Source organism: Mesoplodon mirus (genome assembly GCF_964341445.2).
Source record: "Mesoplodon mirus genome assembly, chromosome: 2".
Lineage (NCBI taxonomy): Eukaryota > Metazoa > Chordata > Mammalia > Artiodactyla > Ziphiidae > Mesoplodon > Mesoplodon mirus.
Window position 1 is genome coordinate 145,757,937 of NC_138977.1, and position 17,013 is coordinate 145,774,949.

General features: G+C 42.2%; 1 protein-coding gene across 2 annotated transcripts in view; it reads left to right on the top strand.

The window, feature by feature from the left end:
- Positions 1–15,883: 15,883 nt before the first annotated feature.
- SEC24D (SEC24 homolog D, COPII coat complex component) overlaps positions 15,884–17,013 on the top strand; it is a 119,214-nt gene continuing 118,084 nt past the window's right edge. For both annotated transcript variants that reach the window (XM_082600376.1, XM_082600377.1), the window contains exon 1: positions 15,884–16,118. The gene's annotated coding sequence lies outside the window, so the exon portion shown is untranslated. The remainder of the gene's footprint in view (positions 16,119–17,013) is intronic.

Sequence of the window (17,013 nt, forward strand, 5' to 3'; positions counted from 1 at the left end):
CCATTTCCTTTAAGAGCACAAACAGAAATGTTCACCATCGTTTTTTTTTTAATTTTTTAAAATTTATTTATTTTATTTTTGGCTGCGTTCGGTCTTAGTTGCTGCACATGGGCTTTCTCTAGTTGCGGCAAGCAGGGGCTACTCTTCTTTGCAGTGCGCGGGCTTCTCATTTCAGTGGCTTCTCTTGTTGAGGAGCACAGGCTCTACGTGTGTGGGCTTCAGTAGTTGTGGCTCACGGGCTCTAGAGCGCAGGCTCAGTAGCTCTGGTGCATGGGCTTAGTTGCTCCACGACATGTGGGATCTTCCCAGACCAGGGCTCGAACCCATATCCCCTGCATTGGCAGGCAGATTCTTAAGCACTGCACCACCAGGGAAGCCCACCATCATTTATTAATCAACATTATTTTGGAAGTTTCAATGAGTGCAATAAAAAGTGTTAAATGAGGGCTTCCCTGGTGGCACAGTGGTTGGGAGTCCGCCTGCCGATGCAGGGGACACGGGTTCGTGCCCCGGTCCCGGAAGATCCCACATGCCGCAGAGAGGCTGCGCCCGTGAGCCATGGCCACTGAGCCTGCGCGTCCGGAGCCTGTGCTCCGCAATGGGAGAGGCCACAACAGTGAGGGGCCCGTGTACTGCAAAAAAAAAAAAAAAAAAAAAAAAGTTAAATGAAATAATTTGTAAAACCACTGGTATACAAAATATATAGAGCTGATGATGTAGTTGTACACCTAAAAAAATCAGTTTTAAAGTAATAAAAAAGAGAATTTGGGGACTTCCGGGTAAGATGGCGGAAGAGTAAGACGCGGAGATCACCTTCCTCCCCACGGATACACCAGAAATACAGCTACACGTGGAACAACTCCTACAGAACACCTACTGAACGCTGGCAGAAGACCCCAGGCATCCCAAAAGGCAAGAAACTCCCCACATACCTGGGTAGGGCAAAGCGGAGAGATCCGCACACAGAGGATCGGTGCCGAGCGGCACTCACCAGCCCGAGAGGCTTGTCTGCTCGCCCGCCGGGGCACGCAGCGCTGGAAGCTGAGGCTCGGGCTTCGGTCAGAGCGCAGAGAGAGGACTGGGGCTGGTGGCGAGAACTCAGCCTGAAGGGGGCTAATGTGCCACAGCTAGCCGGGAGGGAGTCCGGGAAAACTCTGGAGCTGCCGAAGAGGCAAGAGACTTTTTCTTCCCTCTTGGTTTCCTGGTGCGCGAGGAGAGGGGATTAAGAGCGCTGCTTAAAGGGGCTCCACGGACGGGCGCGAGTCGCGACTGAAAGCGCGGAGCCCAGTGACAGGCGTGGGACGCTGGGGCTGCTGCTGCCGCCGCCAAGAAGCCTGTGTGCGAGCGCAGGTCACTGCCCACACCGCCCTTCCGGGAGCCTGTGCAGCCCGCCACTGCCGGGGTCCCGGGATCCAGGGGCGGCTTCCCTGGGAGAACGCACGGCGCGCCTCGGGCTGGTGCAACGTCACGCCGACCTCTGCCGCTGCAGGCTCGCCCCGCACTCCCTGCCCCTCCCTCCCTCCCGGCCTGAGTGAGCCAGAGTCCCCGAAGAGGCTGCTCCTTTAACCCTGTCCTATCTGAGCGAAGAACAGACGCCCTCCGGCGACCTACACGCAGAGGCGGGGCCAAATCCAAAGCTGAGACCTAGGAGCTGTGAGAACAAAGAAGAGAAAGGGAAACCTCTCCCAGCAGCCTCAGAAGCAGCGGATTAAAGCTCCACAATCAACTTGATGTACCCTGCATCTGTGGAATACATGAATAGACAACACATCATCCCAAATTGAGGAGCCCGGAGTCAGTGCTGTGCCTCTGAGGTGGGAGAGCCAACTTCAGGACACTGGTCCACAAGAGACCTCCCAGCTCCACATAATATCAAACGGCGAAAATCTTCCAGAGATCTCCATCTCAACACCAGCACCCAGCTTCACTCAACGACCAGCAGGCTACAGTGCTGGACACCCTAAGCCAAACAACTAGCAAGACAGGAACACAACGCCACCCATTAGCAGAGAGGTGGCCTAAAATCATAAAAAGTCCACAGACACCCCAAAACACACCACCAGACGTGGACCTGCCCACCAGAAAGACAAGATCCAGCCTCATCCACCAGAACACAGGCACTAGTCCCCTCCACCAGGAAGCCTACACAACCCACTAAACCAACCTTAGCCACTGGGGACAGACACCAAAAACAACAGGAACTACGAACCTGCAGCCTGCAAAAAGGAGACCCCAAACACAGTAACATAAGCAAAATGAGAAGACAGAAAAACACACAGCAGGAGAAGGAGCAAGATAAAAACCCACCAGACCTAACAAATGAAGAGGTAATAGGCACTCTACCTGAAAAAGAATTCAGAATAATGATGGTAAAGATGATCCAAGATTCTATTTCCCAGATCCAAAATCTTGGAAATAGAATAGACAAAATGCAAGAAACAGTTAACAAGGACCTAGAAGAACTAAAGATGAATCAAGCATCGATTAAAAACACAATACATGAAATAAAAAATACTCTAGATGGGATCAATAGCAGAATAACTGAGGCAGAAGAACGGATAAGTGAGGTGGAAGATAAAATAGTGGAAATAACTGCTGCAGAGCAAAATAAAGAAAAAAGAATGAAAAGAACAGAGGACAGTCTCAGAGACCTCTGGGACAACATTAAATGCACCAACATTCGAATTATAGGGGTTCCAGAAGAAGAAGAGAAAAAGAAAGGGACTGAGAAAATATTTGAAGAGATTATAGTTGAAAACTTCCCTAATATGGGAAAGGAAATAGTTAATCAAGTCCAGGAGGCACAGAGAGTCCCATACAGAATAAATCCAAGGAGAAATACACCAAGACACATATTAATCAAACTGTCAAAAATTAAACACAAAGAAATCATATTAAAAGCAGCAAGGCAAAAACAACAAATAACACACAAGGGAATCCCCATCAGGATAACAGCTGATCTCTCAGCAGAAACTCTACAAGCCAGAAGGGAGTGGCAGGACATACTTAAAGTGATGAAGGAGAAAAACCTGCAACCAAGATTACTCTACCCAGCAAGGATCTCATTCAGATTTGATGGAGAAATTAAAACGTTTACAGACAAGCAAAAGCTGAGAGAGTTCAGCACCACCAAACCAGCTTTACAACAAATGCTAAAGGAACTTCTCTAGGCAAGAAACACAACAGAAGTAAAAGACCTACAATAATGAACCCAAAACAATTAAGAAAATGGGAATAGGAACATACATATCGATAATTACCTTAAACGTAAATGGACTAAATGCTCCCACCAAAAGACACAGAGTGGCTGAATGGATACAAAAACAAGACCCATCTATATGCTGTCTACAAGAGACCCACTTCAGACCTAGAGACACATACAGACTGAAAGTAAGGGGATGGAAAAAGATATTCTATGCAAATGGAAACCAAAAGAAAGCTGGAGTAGCAATTCTCATATCAGACAAAATAGACTTTAAAATAAAGACTACTAGAAGAGACAAAGAAGGACACTACATAATGATTAAGGGATCGATCCAAGAAGAAGATATAACAATTGTAAATATTTATGCACCCAACATAGGAGCACCTCAATACATAAGGCAAATACTAACAGCCATAAAAGGGGAAATCGACAGTAACACACTCATAGTAGGGGACTTTAACACGCCACTTTCACCAATGGACAGATCATCCAAAATGAAAATAAATAAGGAAACACAAGCTTTAAATGATACATTAAACAAGATGGACTTAATTGATATTTATAGGACATTCCATCCAAAAACAACAGAATACACATTTTTCTCAAGTGCTCATGGAACATTCTCCAGGATAGATCATATCTTGGGTCACAAATCAAGCCTTGGTAAATTTAAGAAAATTGAAATTGTATCAAGTATCTTTTCCGACCACAATGCTATGAGACTAGATATCAATTACAGGAAAAGATCTGTAAAAAATACAAACACATGGAGGCTAAACAATACACTACTCAATAACGAAGTGATCACTGAAGAAATCAAAGAGGAAATTAAAAAATACCTAGAAACAAATGACAATGGAGACACGACGACCCAAAACCTATGGGATGCAGCAAAAGCAGTTCTAAGAGGGAAGTTTATAGCAATACAATCCCACCTTAAGAAACAGGAAACATCTCGAATAAACAACCTAACCTTGCACCTAAAGCAATTAGAGAAAGAAGAACAAAAACATCCCAAAGTTAGCAGAAGGAAAGAAATCATAAAAATCAGATCAGAAATAAATGAAAAAGAAATGAAGGAAACGATAGCAAAGATCAATAAAACTAAAAGCTGGTTCTTTGAGAAGATAAACAAAATTGATAAACCATTAGCCAGACTCATCAAGAAAAAAAGGGAGAAGACTCAAATCAATAGAATTAGAAATGAAAAAGGAGAAGTAACAACTGACACTACAGAAATACAAAAGATCATGAGAGATTACTATAAGCAACTCTATGCCAATAAAATGGACAACCTGGAAGAAATGGACAAATTCTTAGAAATGCACAACCTGCCAAGACTGAATCAGGAAGAAATAGAAAATATGAACAGACCAATCACAAGCACTGAAATTGAAACTGTGATAAAAAATCTTCCAACAAACAAAAGCCCAGGACCAGATGGCTTCACAGGCGAATTCTATCAAGCATTTAGAGAAGAGCTAACACCTATCCTTCTGAAACTCTTCCAAAAGATAGCAGAGGGAGGAACACTCCCAAACTCATTCTACGAGGCCACCATCACCTTGATACCAAAACCAGGCAAGGATGTCACAAAGAAAGAAAACTACAGGCCAATATCACTGATGAACATAGATGCAAAAATCCTCAACAAAATACTAGCAAACAGAATCCAACAGCACATTAAAAGGATCATACACCATGATCAAGTGGGGTTTATTCCAGGAATGCAAGGATTCTTCAATATACGCAAATCAATCAACGTGATACACCATATTAACAAACTGAAGGAGAAAAACCATATGATCATCTCAATAGATGCAGAGAAAGCTTTCGACAAAATTCAACACCCATTTATGATAAAAACCCTGCAGAAAGTAGGCATAGAGGGAACTTTCCTCAACATAATAAAGGCCATATATGACAAACCCACAGCCAGCATCGTCCTCAATGGTGAAAAACTGAAACCATTTCCACTAAGATCAGGAACTAGACAAGGTTGCCCACTCTCACCACTCTTATTCAACCTAGTTTTGGAAGTTTTAGCCACAGCAATCAGAGAAGAAAAGGAAATAAAAGGAATCCAAATTGGAAAAGAAGAAGTAAAGCTGTCACTGTTTGCAGATGACATGATACTATACATAGAGAATCCTAAAGATGCTACCAGAAAACTACTAGAGCTAATCAATGAATTTGGTAAAGTTGCAGGATACAAAATTAATGCACAGAAATCTCTGGCATTCCTATATACTGATGATGAAAAATCTGAAAGAGAAATCAAGGAAACACTCCCATTTACCATTGCAACAAAAAGAATAAAATATCTAGGAATAAACCTACCTAAGGAGACAAAAGACCTGTATGCAGAAAATTATAAGACACTGATGAAAGAAATTAAAGATGATACAAATAGATGGAGAGATGTACCATGTTCTTGGATTGGAAGAATCAACATTGTGAAAATGACTCTACTACCCAAAGCAATCTACAGGTTCAATGCAATCCCTATCAAACTACCACTGGCATTTTTCACAGAACTAGAACAGAAAATTTCACAATTTGTATGGAAACACAAAAGACCCCGAATAGCCAAAGCAATCTTGAGAACGAAAAATGGAGCTGGAGGAATCAGGCTCCCTGACTTCAGACTATACTACAAAGCTACAGTAATCAAGACAGTATGGTACTGGCACAAAAACAGAAAGATAGATCAATGGAACAGGATAGAAAGCCCAGAGTTAAACCCACGGACATATGGTCACCTTATCTTTGATAAAGGAGGCAGGAATGTACAGTGGAGAAAGGACAGTCTCTTCAATAAGTGGTGCTGGGAAAACTGGATAGGGACATGTAAAAGTATGAGATTAGATCACTCCCTAACACCATACACAAAAATAAGCTCAAAATGGATTAAAGACCTAAATGTAAGGCCAGACACTATCAAACTCTTAGAGGAAAACATAGGCAGAACACTCTATGACATAAATCACAGCAAGATCCTTTTTGACCCACCTCCTAGAGAAATGGAAATAAAGACAAAAATAAACACATGGGACCTAATGAAACTTCAAAGCTTTTGCACAGCAAAGGAAACCATGAACAAGACCAAAAGACAACCCTCAGAATGGGAGAAAATATTTGCAAATGAAGCAACTGACAAAGGATTAATCTCCAAAATTTATAAGCAGCTCATGCAGCTCAATAACAAAAAAACAAAGAACCCAATCCAAAAATGGGCAGAAGACCTAAATAGACATTTCTCCACAGAAGATATACAGACTGCCAACAAACACATGAAAGGATGCTCAACATCTTTACTCATTAGAGAAATGCAAATCAAAACTACAATGAGATATCATCTCACACCAGTCAGAATGGCCATCATCAAAAAATCTAGAAACAATAAATGCTGGAGAGGGTGTGGAAAAAAGGGAACACTCTTGCACTGCTGGTGGGAATGTGAATTGGTACAGCCGCTATGGAGAACGGTATGGAGGTTCCTTAAAAAACTACAAATAGAACTACCATATGACCCAGCAATCCCACTACTGGGCATATACCCTGAGAAAACCATAATTCAAAAAGAGACATGTACCAAAATGTTCATAGCAGCCCTATTTACAATAGCCCGGAGATGGAAACAACCTAAGTGTCCATCATCGGATGAATGGATAAAGAAGATGTGGCACATATATACAATGGAATATTACTCAGCCATAAAAAGAAATGAAATTGAGCTATTTGTAATGAGGTGGATAGACCTAGAGTCTGTCATACAGAGTGAAGTAAGTCAGAAAGAGAAAGACAAATACTGTATGCTAACACATATATATGGAATTTAAGAAAAAAAAAATGTCATGAAGAACATAGGGGTAAGACAGGAATAAAGACACAGACCTACTAGAGAATGGACTTGAGGATATGGGGAGGGGGAAGGGTAAGCTGTGACAAAGTGAAAGAGCGGCATGGACATATATACACTACCAAACGTGAGGTAGATAGCTAGTGGGAAGCAGCCGCATAGCACAGGGAGATCAGCTCGGTACTTTGTGACCGCCTGGAGGGGTGGGATAGGGAGGGTGGGAGGGAGACGCAAAAGGGAGGGGATATGGAAACATATGTATATGTATAACTGATTAAATTTGTTATAAAGCAAAAAAATAAAATTAAATTAAAAAAAAAGAAAAAAAAAGAAAAAAAAAAGAGAATTTGATAATTTGATCACATATATATTTAAAAATCAATAGCTTTTCCCTTACTGTCAATAAACAGACACAGAAATGAGAAAAAGCAAACACACATAAAACAGATAGCAACAAAGAATTAAACTAAAAAGAAAAATACAGGACCAATATTAAAAAAAAAAAGAAACAACAAAAAACAGAAACCAAAAAAATCTATACTAACTTATTGAAGGGCCCAAAGGCAAAGCAATCAACTGACTATGGTCTGGGTTGGAAAATCTTAATATCACAAAAATATCAAGCCTGTAGAAAAAACAATAAATTCAATTAAAAGTATGTAATTAAAATACAGTAAACTGTACATATTTAAATACACAATTTGAGATACACACACACGCACACCACACACACACACACCTGTAAAACCATCATCACAATCAAGAAAATGAACATATCCATCAACATCAAAAGTATCCATTGCCCCTCTATAATCCCCCCCTCTGCCCCCTCCCCATGTCTAGGCAACTACTGACCTACTTTCTGTCACTATACATTAGTTGGCATTTTTTGGAAATTTATGAAAATGGAATCTTCTGTTCTCCTTTTTGTTTGGCTTTTTTCACTCAACATAATTATTTTGAGATTCACTCATTTGTCGCATGTAGTTCATTCCTCTTTATTGTTGAGTATTTTACTGTATGGATATACCACAATTTGTATACCTATTCACCTGTTCATAGAAATTTGGGTTAATTTCAGCTTTGAGCCTTTACAAATAACGCTGTTATGAACATTTGTGTACAGACATGTTTTTTTGTTCTTGGAACTTTAAAGTCTCTAGAAGAAAACAGGAGAAAAGTATTTGTGATCTAGATTTTAAAGTTTTAGGTTTTTCATTAAGATTTATGTTCAATTTTGAATTAATTTTAAAATATGATGCGAGGTAGGAGGTACAGATTGAAGTTCATTTTTTTGCATGTGAATATCAAATTGTTCCAGTACCATTTATTGGAAAGACAAGAAAAGCCTGTTCTCCTTTTTCATCTTTGTTGAAAATCAATGGAATATAAATATATATATGTATTTATATATAAATATATCCAGAATCTCTAATCTGTTTCCTTAATGTTTTTGTCTGTTTTGTTGCTAATACCATACTTATTTGATTATTGTAACTTTATAATAAGTCTTAAAGTCAGATGATATAAGTTCCCCAACTCTGTTCTTTTTCAAAGTTGTTTTGATTTTTTTAAAATAAAATTTATTTATTTATTTATTTATGGCTGTGTTGGGTCTTCACTGCTGTGGGAGGGCTTTCTCTAGTTGCAGCGAGCAGGGGCTACTCTTCTTGTGCAGGCTTCTCATTGCGGTGGTTTCTCTTGTTGTGGAGCACGGGCTCTAGGCGCACGGGCTTCAGTAGTTGTGGCACGTGGGTTCAGTAGTTGTAGCTCGTCGGCTGTAGAGCGCAGGCTCAGTAGCTGGGGCACACGGGCTTAGTTGCTTCGCGGCATATGGGATCTTCCTGGACCAGGGCTCGAACCTGTGTCCCCTATACTGGCAGGAGGATTCCTAACCACTGTGCCACCAGGGAAGTCCCTCAAAGTTGTTTTGATTAATATAGGTATTTCATATTTCCATATGAATTTTTGAATAGCTAGTCATTTTCTCAAGAAAAAAAGAAAAAACTCTTGCTGGGATTTTGATTCAGGTTGCAAAGAATCTACAGATGAATTTGGGAAGAATTTACTTCTTAACAATATTAAGGCTTCCAATTCATCAGAGCCAAAGTGAGAAAGAACCCTGCCCTACTCACCTCTAAACAATTGCTCTCAATGCCTGTTTGTGGAGGTGAATGGGACTCAGAAGTGCTTGTAGAGGCTGCAGGGTGCTCCAGAGGAAATGGGCTTCTGCTCTTACTGTTGCCACCAACACAGGACATTTGTGGCCAGGATGAGCTCTCCAGACCTACTCCCCAACTGGCATAGTGGCAGACTTCTCTGTGTCTCTAAGTCTAGACTGAACTTTTAGATCTAGGAGAAGGGGAGAGGGAACCCTCTCCTTCCTCAGTCCGGAAAATCACCTTAGTTCTTGGCCAATAAAACACTATCCATTTTGATTAATGATAGAAACATCTGCTCCCTTCAAAAGAAAACTCCATCCTTACCCATCAGGTTTTTTTTTTTTTTTTTTTCTTTTTGCGGTATGCGGGCCTCTCACTGTTGTGGCCTCTCCCGCTGCGGAGCACAGGCTCCGGACGCGCAGGCCCAGCGGCCATGGCTCACGGGCCCAGCCGCTCCGCGGCATATGGGATCCTCCCAGACCGGGGCACGAACCCGTATCCCCTGCATCGGCAGGCGGACTCTCAACCACTGCGCCACCAGGGAGGCCCACCCATCAGGTTTTAATGCTAGACTCCATCAAAGCAATAGAATCACCAAACTGTCTATACATTTTCTCATATTTGGTTAATTCAGTCTTATCCATAGTACCCTTGTTATTCTAGTATATATGCTGATCTGTTGTTTATGATAGATTTACTCTGACTAGTATAATTATATATTTTAAATTAGTATATTCAATGTACAATTGACAGGTATTACTTTTTTGTAATATACTAATTTAAAATATATAATTATTTGTTGTAAGAGGTCCCTCCTCCACCCAAAATCACTGGCTCAAACTAGAGTTTATTTTTCTGTCATATAACAGCTCAGAGGTAGACATGAGTTTCATGGAGATATCCAGGGACCAGAGTTCCTTTCATCTTATTTCTTTTCATCACCCCTAGAGAATTGTCCTCATCTAGATGGCTAATTTGCCTTGATTGCTACCATGTCTACATCTCAGCTTGCAGGAAGGTGAGAGAATTGGGATGGAAACTCTAAAGATGAGACAAAGAAGTTGCACACATAATTTCCACTCTGGTCAGTGCATCACAGAATGAAAACCAGTTGTAAAGAAGGCTAGGGCTGCTGTCTTTGGCTGAGTAATCAATCACACACCAGCTGAAACTCAGAAGAATGGATAATATCCCAGAAAAATTAGCAGTCTCTGTCACAAATATAATATTCTAAAATCTAAATTTCTGATATTTTAATTTATAATTAACAATATAGAATTGCATTATTTTTCTAGGTAATCAAGTAAGTGGATTCAAGGAAGGAATCAAAGGAAAATCATTTCTTCTTGTTAATGATCATATATTTAAGCACTGACTTCAATTAAGTTGTGAGTACCATTTCTACTTCTTCCTATTTTAGTGAATTATCAGCTGCTTTTTATTTCTCAATTCAATCTTAATAGCAAGATTGTGATAGAATATCACATGATAAGCTTTCAATATTGTGAAGGTGAGAGTACCTTCCTTATAAGCACTTTGTTACATAAAAATTGGGTTTCATTCACCTCTTAAGTGCCTGTTCTCCTGACTTTTTTGCTTAGATCAAGAAAGTCAGTGCAAGAAAAACACTGAGTCTTATCTCATTTACTTCATCAATTGGAAAACCTTCCAAGTCACCAAGAATATGGTATAAGGAGTGAGCTATGAATACAGAACTATGGCCATGCAGCTGTCATGATTCAAGTTTTCCTCCTACTTTTATAGTAGGTCCTAAAGCTACATTTGCTGTTCCTCCTCAAACCTTAACCAGCACCGAGAAAACTTATGGGAAACCAAATGATTGAAGGATAAATTTCTGAGGCCTAAAATCTCACTGAGACTTTGTAAAATAAATGTTTTCTGAACACCAGATTCTCTATGAAGAGATGCCGCCTCGCATATAAGTAAAAAAAATAATTGAAAAGCAAATCAGATCCTACCATTCCTCAGTTCAAAACTTGAAATGACCCCTTTAAAAAATCAGAATAAAAATCAAACTCTTTTAAAATGGCCTAAAGTATCATATACCATCTCCTTCCCCACTTTGCCCTTCTATCCTACAATTTTTCCTCATTCCCTCAGCTCCTCCCTTGCTGGTCTCCTCCTCCTGGAGCATGCCAGGCACCCTCCTTCTTAACATGGGGACTCTGGAGGCTCTCCTTTCTGCATGGAATGCCAGGCCCCCATGGCTGCCCCCATGACCTCCTTCAAGGCTTTGTTCAGATCACACCTTGCGATGCTGTATCAATTCAGGCCCCCTGAAAAGCAGTCACCAATGTGGAATTAGATGTACAAGAGAGTTATTGGGGAAAACACATGTGAAGAATATAAAAGAGGGAACAGGAGGCAGGTGGCATGCAGATCTGACACCTGTGAAAAGCCCTGGAGGAGGCGGGAGGATTGGGTAGGATGAGCCTCAAATTGCACTGCAGCTGTCTGAGGAAGTCTTGGCCAGGGCAATGGGAACCCCAGAGGAAAGGTTTCTTACAGAGGGGTCCCATGTTGCATAGAAATACTGTGACTTTAGTATTCCACCATACTCAGCCATTGGCTTGGAACTGCTGAGAGGGCATTGGCTTTGGCATGAATACCCTGGCAAGCCCAAAGGCATAACAACTGAAGGCTGTCAGTCCCTTACATTCCTTGAAGCAAGTTATCTTGAAAGGAGATCTGAGTGAACTGCCTCCAGGGCCCCCTCAGAACCCTACCCTAACTACCCTATATAATACTATAATCACTTAATTACACCATTTAATACTCTCCACCACCAACTCAGCATTCCCAATCCTCCTTACCCTGCTCTATTTCACCTTATTCCATAGCACTTCATTTATTTTATATCCTTTAATGTTCATGATCACAATGAGAAGAATGTATCCGACATGTACAAGTGAGCCAAGGTTAGTAAGCTTAGAAACTGCACCCATTGTAGGGTTCCCTGGGGTTTCATCCTTAGACTTTATCTACTTACATTCAATTGTCACAAATATGCTATTAATAATGAAGGTTATGACAATGGCACCAAAACATCATTGAGCACTTATTATATGCCAAACACTGTACTAAGTGCTTTGTCTGCATTATCTCATTTAATACCCAGAACAATCTTTGAGGTTACTATTATTATTACTCCCACTTTTATAGATGAAGAGACAGGTTTAGACAGGGAACATGCTCCCTCTACCGGGAGATAGCTCTCACGTTTCAAGTCTGGGCTAAGTGTCCCTTCTTACATTTTCCTGTGGCAACCTGAATCTTCTCACAGAATGCTAATCCACTGAACTAGAATTGTAGGTCACACCAGACCAGGGGTTGGCAAACTTTTTCTGTAAAGGGCCAGGTAATATATATTTCAGATTTTGTGGGCTTTGTGGTCTCTGTCACAACTACTCAACCCTGCCATTGCAGTGCAAAAGCAACCACAGAGTATGTTCATGAAAAGTATGGCTGTGTTCCAATAAAACTTTATTTATGGACACTGAAATTTGAATTTCATGTAATTTTCATGTGTCACAAAGTGTTATTCTTCTTTTGATTTTTTCAACCACTTAAAAATGTAAAAATCATTCTCAGCTCACAGGCTTTACAAAAACAGGCAGGTGGGCCAGGTTTTGTAGTTTGCCCATCCCTATACTATTCCATGAACTTTTAACAGCCAGAGCGGTATCACATCTGACTTTGTATCCACGGCACTTAGAATAGTATCCAGCTTATAGTGGGTGCTTAATAAAAACTTGTTACATAAATAAAACTCACATAGCTAGTAGTGAGTGATAGTGTCAGGATTCAAACCTGAGTCAACTGGTTTGGCAGTGCAATGTCATACTGCCCACTCTGTGGCCAAAGCCATAAGTGATGTAGCACACTCAGAGCAAGATACTGAGATACTCAAAAAGTAATTCTAGGGCTTCCCTGGTGGCGCAGTGGTTGAGAGTCCGCCTGCCAATGCAGGGGACACAGGTTCATGCCCTGGTCCAGGAAGATCCCACATGCCACAGAGCGGCTAGGCCCGTGAGCCATGGCCGCTGAGCCTGCACGTCCGGAGCCTGTGCTCCGCAATGGGAGAGGCCACAACAGTGAGAGGCCCGCGTACCGCAAAAAAAAAAAAAAAAAAAAAAGGTAATTCTACCTAGGAGTGAAAGTACTGGGTCATATGGTAGCTCTGTGTTTAACTTCTCTTCTGTTTCTTCTTGAATCAGCTTTGGTGAGTTATATTCTCAACTGATTTCAATTTTAATTTGTTTTTTTTTGTGGTTTGACATTGCATATTTTATTTTAAAAATAAAATTTCATACAGAGTGACAATATTGCATAGTTGCTAAGAGCACAGCCTTTGGAGCCAGACTGTCTTTTTTTTTTTAGTACATTTTTTATTTGATCTGGGAATTAAATTCCCAAGAGAAATGAAAACATATATCCAAACAAAAACTTGTACATAAGTGTTCATGGCAGCATTATTCATAATAGCCAGAAGGGGGAAGCAACCTAAATGCCCATCAACTGATGAGTAGATAAATGAAATGTGCTATATCCACATAATAGAATATTATTTGGCAATAAAAAGGAGAGAAATACTGATACATACTACAACATGAACTTGTAAAAGGATCATCACAAAGGACCACGTATTGTATGATTCCATTTATATGAAATGTACAGAATAAGCAAATCTATAGACAGAAAGTAAATCAGTGGTTGCCTAGGACTGTGGAATGAGGAAGGTAGGGGGGAAAGGGGAGTTACTATACCAATGGATAGAGTTTATTGAGGAGGGATGAAAATGTTCTAAAATTGATTGTGGTGATGGCTATACAACTCTGTGAACATACTAAAAACCATTGGATTGTATACTTTAAATGGGTGATTGTTAATTATATCTCAATAAAGCTGTTATTTGTAAAAAAGTAATTCCAGAAACACCTTGGTGTTGGACCTTGTAGAACACCTGAACTCTATTGTTACTGTTATTGGTTGCTACTCAGCCTACCATGTACCCTTTCCCCTAGCCCCACTTAACTTGGCCTAATTTACTGTGCTTCCATGTATTTAATGTAGTCCAAATCTTGGCCATTTCAGTTTTTTTTTTTAAATATAAAGCTGCTTCAAACTGTAGCTTTGTAATTAGAAACCTCTTAAGTTACATAAATGCTTAGAGCATCATAATTCTGACTTTCCAAAGGCCACCTATCAGACAGAACCCTGAGTATTGTCAGGAAATTCCTTCTTTCTGTATAGTCTTTGCAGAGTTGACTCTCTTCTTTCTTTTCCTTTTAAAGTTAGAACAGAAAGACCCTAAGAACACAACTCTACTTTCTCCTACATTGTGTCATGGCTGTGATATGAAAACTTTTTTTTTAATTGCTCTTACAAGTTGTACTGCTTCAACAAGGCAAAGCTTCCTAAACTCCATCAAATATTTTCATCATATTGAGAATATAAGAAACAAATTTAAAACCAAGTTTTCATTGCAGATTTTCAAACCTGACCAGTGTTGAACTGGACGTGGGCAGGGCATCACACCTTAACATCTTACAAAAGTAACATGCGGAAAGGGACCATTAGTCTTCACTACCCTGGAACAACATAAAATGCCTGCAAAACTCATGGAGCATTTCAGCAGAAGCATCATACTCATGTAAGTTTTTACTAATACCTAGGCATTTCATCACTAAAGGAATCTGTCAAGTAGCTTTCACTTTCTTGTACCCCAGAAAAAAGTGTGTTTTGAAAACAAAACACTGGTCTGGTTTTCCTTTCTAAGTTTGAACAAAGTGGTAGTTACACCAAACCTCGGGTTGTCTGAAGGTCTTTCTATTTAGCAGTGGGGGGTTGTGAGAAAGCAGCTGGATGGTCCTGATTTTTAAGTCTAGAGAGAGAGGTCAAGTTTCAGGTCCCACATAGGTCGCCTTTCTTTCTCAGCTGTTTCTCACAGTACAGCGAGCTAAACGTTGGGTGCTTATACATGTAGCGATCCCTACATGGGGATCGCTTTGGGGTGGGATCAGTCATCCTACTTCACAGACAACGAATATGTAGACATTCGTTGAAGGAATACACAGAAATCTAGCAATCCTAGCTTCAGTGAAGACACGTCTTCCCATACTTTTCAGTTGGGACATCCTTTCCTCCCTTTTTGCGCCGCGCTGACAGCTGCCTTGGGCGTTCCTTCCTCTCTAGGGCATCGCACGAGTACGTCATCAAGTTGCCCGTGTACACGTGCCAGATTCGCCTTTAGACTGTAATCTCTTCGAGATCCGGGAAGCGTGTACCTTCCGGTATCGGCAGTGCAGTACCTGAAATATCCTAGTTACTCAAGTAATATGTAATGAATGAACAGCCGAATCTGCAACCTGTTGAACGAAAGAATGAATGAACTCTCAATACAAACTCCCTCCGTCCTACGGGGCTCCACGGTGAAAATGTTGCTCTGATTCAGCAACAGCATTAAAATCTTTGATCTGTTGGAGGGAAAGGAACAGGCAAACAAGACGGACAGGAAGGGGCAAAAAGACAAAAAAAAGAGAGGACGCGCGGCCAATACGCGTGCCGCTCTGGGTGGCGGGCGCCGCCGCAGGCCCCGCCCTGCCGGCGTTTGTGCGCGTGCGCCGGCTGGAGCGCGGCCGCTGGTCCGAGCCCGGGCGCCGGGGGCGCGCAGCCGGGAGAGTGTTTGACGTGGCAGTTCCCAGCCCAGCTGCAACTCCGCGAGCGAGACCAGCCTGTGGGGACACCGGCCCGAGGGGAGGCACGGCAGGAGAAGCGGCCTCCGCGGGAGCTGGGTCACCGGGGGCAGCCGGCCCTGGGAGCAGAGCGCAGGCTCTCGGAAGCCCGGCGGCGTGCGGGAGCCGACCAGGTAATGCCTCGCCCAGCCTAGCTGCGCTCCGGCGGGACCCTCCCCAGGCACAGCTGGAGTGGGGTGCGGTGCCCGGACGGGGGTCGGGGGTGGGCAGAGGGTGGATGCTCACCTGTGGCAGGGCAGCGGAGGAGACCTCCTACTTTGCTCCTTTAGCCCCTTCGTGCAGTTTAATAATGGGGGTGGGGTGGGTGGGCGTGGGCATTTTTTACCCGCCCCCATCTTTGTGTCTGGGGATGCTGGAACTAACTCCCTGATTACGGCCCTCAGTAGCCACGGTATTCCAGTGTCGCTGCCAGTGGTTTTCTTATCTCCGTATCAACTTAATTTCCCCTTCTTTGGAGGAAGGGAATGTTGGAAATTCTCATGGTAATATTGGCAGCTGTATCTTCAAGCTTCGGGACAGCCTGATAGTGAAACTGATTTGTCCAAATCCGAACTTGGCCCAGGGTGAGATTCCATCTTAGCTGGAATGGTCGAGTGACAGCGGACTGGGGGTTGTCCTGGGCTTGAAGCTCCCCAGATTTTGAGCCTCGGTCTGCTCGTGGCAAGTGGCTTTCTGCCATGTTGCCTCTTGAAGCTGAGTCAGGTTTCTGTAACTTGGGGCTCCGGGTGAGGAAGTTTGACGTGGCAAACTGGATTGCGTGGGGAAGCAAATTCCTGCCAGGACCAGTTAAGAGGGACCCAACTGCTTCCTGCTCTTTGGAGTGAACATCCCTGCCTTTCCTTTCTGTCACTCAGCAACAGGCTGCTACGTAGGTGTGTTCCTGCTGACTTCCTAAATGCGCTTGGTTGGATGAGCTTGACCAAAGCTCAGGCTGCCACGTCTCTCTCCGCTAAGTGGGAGGAGGGAAAATATATTGTCAGTAACACAGTGGACCAACAGGCCTATCTC